Below are 3386 nucleotides of genomic sequence, written 5' to 3' on the forward strand. Positions count from 1 at the left end.
CCCAAGGAGGATATTTTCTCAAAATTATAACCTAAATGGAGTTTGATAACTGAAAGTTAAATATACATCTTAAAGGGTTTTGTTTGTTTGTTTATCTGCCAATCTATTTCCTTATTTATTTAACTAGTTAAAAGTTCCTCACAACTGCATTTGTACATAAGTAAAATTATCAGCTTTTGTAATCTTCATATAGCGTAGCAGCTACTCTACAGTTATAGTGATAATAAATATAAATTTTTATTTCAACTGAGTCTTTGTAGAATTTAAAGCATAAAGTAGATTTCATTCCAAATTATGTCTATAATGCTTATCTATAGTTGAAAATAAATACCCAGGTATTAACAATGAATCTTAATGATATATTTTGTTTTTATTACTAATGTCACTTTCATTAGTAATGCTGGAAACCTACATGATTACCCAATCATTAATTATTGACAAGTTTAGGGATGCCAAAAATGACCTTGAAATCGGCATTCAGGTATTTTGCCATCCAAAGGCTGAGGTCAAAGACAAATGGCAATCAAGGGATTGATCCAAGAAGAAGATATAACAATTGTAAATATTTATGCACCCAACATAGGAGCACCTCAATACATAAGGCAAATACTAACAGCCATAAAAGGGGAAATCGACAGCAACACAATCATAGTAGGGGACTTTAATGCCCCACTTTCACCAATGGACAGATCATCCAAAATGAAAATAAACTAGGAAACACAAGCTTTAAATGATACATTAAACAAGATGGACTTAATTGATATTTATAGGACATTCCACCCAAAAACAACAGAATACACATTTTTCTCAAGTGCTCATGGAACATTCTCCAGGATAGATCATATCTTGGGTCACAAATCAAGCCTTGGTAAATTTAAGAAAATTGAAATCATATAAAGTATCTTTTCTGACCACAACCCTATGAGACTAGATATCAATTACAGGAAACGATCTGAAAAAAATACAAACACATGGAGGCTACACAATACACTACTTAATAACGAAGTGATCACTGAAGAAATCAAAGGGGAATTCAAAAAATACCTAGAAACAAATGACAATGGAGACATGACGATCCAAAACCTATGGGATGCAGCAAAAACAGTTCTAAGAGGGAAGTTTATAGCAATACAATCCTACCTTAAGAAACAGGAAACATCTCAAATAAACAACCTAACCTTGCACCTAAAGCAATTAGAGAAAGAAGAACAAAAAAACCCCAAAGTTAGCAGAAGGAAAGAAATCATAAAGATCAGATCAGAAATAAATGAAAAAGAAATGAAGGAAACAATAGCAAAGATCAATAAAACTAAAAGCTGGTTCTTTGAGAAGATAAACAAAATTGATAAACCATTAGCCAGACTCATCAAGAAAAAAAGGGAGAAGACTCAAATCAATAGAATTAGAAATGAAAAAGGAGAAGTAACCACTGACACTGCAGAAATACAAACGATCATGAGAGATTACTACAAGCAACTCTATGCCAATAAAATGGACAACCTGGAAGAAATGGACAGATTCTTAGAAATGCACAACCTGCTGAGACTGAACCAGGAAGAAATAGAAAATATGAACAGACCAATCACAAGCACTGAAATTGAAACTGTGATTAAAAACCTTCCAACAAACAAAAGCCCAGGACCAGATGGCTTCACAGGCGAATTCTATCAAACGTTTACAGAAAAGCTAACACCTATCCTTCTCAAACTCTTCCAAAATATTGCAGAGGGAGGAACACTCCACAACTCATTCTACGAGGCCACCATCACCCTGATACCAACACCAGACAAAGATGTCACAAAGAAAGGAAACTACAGGCCAATATCACTGATGAACATACATGCAAAAATCCTCAACAAAATACTAGCAAACAGAATCCAACAGCACATTACAAGGATCATACACCATGATCAAGTGGGGTTTATCCCAGGAATGCAAGGATTCTTCAACATACGCAAATCAATCAATGTGATACACCATATTAACAAATTGAAGGAGAAAAACCATATGATCATCTCAATAGATGCAGAGAAAGCTTTCGACAAAATTCAACACCCATTTATGATAAAAGCCCTGCAGAAAGTAGACATAGAGCGAACTTTCCTCAACATAATAAAGGCCATATATGACAAACCCACAGCCAACATCGTCCTCAATGGTGAAAAACTGAAACCATTTCCTCTAAGATCAGGAACAAGACAAGGTTTCCCACTCTCACCACTATTATTCAACATAGTTTTGGAAGTGTTAGCCACAGCAATCAGAGAAGAAAAAGAAATAAAAGGAATCCAAATCAGAAAAGAAGTAAAGCTGTCACTGTTTGCAGATGACATGATACTATACGTAGAGAATCCTAAAGATGCTACCAGAAAACTACTAGAGCTAATCAATGAATTTGGTAAAGTAGCAGGATACAAAATTAATGCACAGAAATCTCTTGCATTCCTATACACTAATGAAGAAAGATCTGAAAGTGAAATTAAGGAAACACTCTCATTTACCATTGCAACAAAAAGAATAAAATACCTAGGAATAAACCTACCTAAGGAGACAAAAGACCTGTATGCAGAAAATTATAAGACACTGATGAAAGAAATTAAAGATGATACAAATAGATGGAGAGATATACCATGTTCTTGGATTGGAAGAATCAACATTGTGACAATGACTCTACTACCCAAAGCAATCTACAGATTCAATGCAATCCCTATCAAACTACCAATGGCATTTTTCACAGAACTAGAACAAAAAATTTCACAATTTGTATGGAAACACAAAAGACCCCGAAGAGCCAAAGCAATCTTGAGAACGAAAAATGGAGCTGGAAGAATCAGGCTCCCTGACTTCAGACTATACTACAAAGCTACAGTAATCAAGACAGTATGGTACTGGCACAAAAACAGAAATATAGATCAATGGAACAGGATAGAAAGCCCAGAGATAAACCCACGCATGTATGGTCACCTTATCTTTGATAAAGGAGGCAAGCATATACAGTGGAGAAAAGACAGCCTCTTCAATAAATGGTGCTGGGAAAACTGGACAGCTACATGTAAAAGTATGAAATTAGAACACTCCCTAACACCATACACAAAAATAAACTCAAAATGGATTAAAGACCTAAATGTAAGGCCAGACACTATCAAACTCTTAGAGGAAAACATAGGCAGAACACTCTATGACATAAATCACAGCAAGATCCTTTTTGACCCAGCTCCTAGAGAAATGGAAATAAAAACAAAAATAAACAAATGGGACCTAATGAAACTTAAAAGCTTTTGCACAGCAAAGGAAACCATAAACAAGACCAAAAGACAACCCTCGGAATGGGAGAAAATATTTGCAAATGAAGCAACTGACAAAGGATTAATCTCCAAGATTTACAA

Source organism: Eschrichtius robustus, chromosome 1 (genome assembly GCF_028021215.1).
Source record: "Eschrichtius robustus isolate mEscRob2 chromosome 1, mEscRob2.pri, whole genome shotgun sequence".
Lineage (NCBI taxonomy): Eukaryota > Metazoa > Chordata > Mammalia > Artiodactyla > Eschrichtiidae > Eschrichtius > Eschrichtius robustus.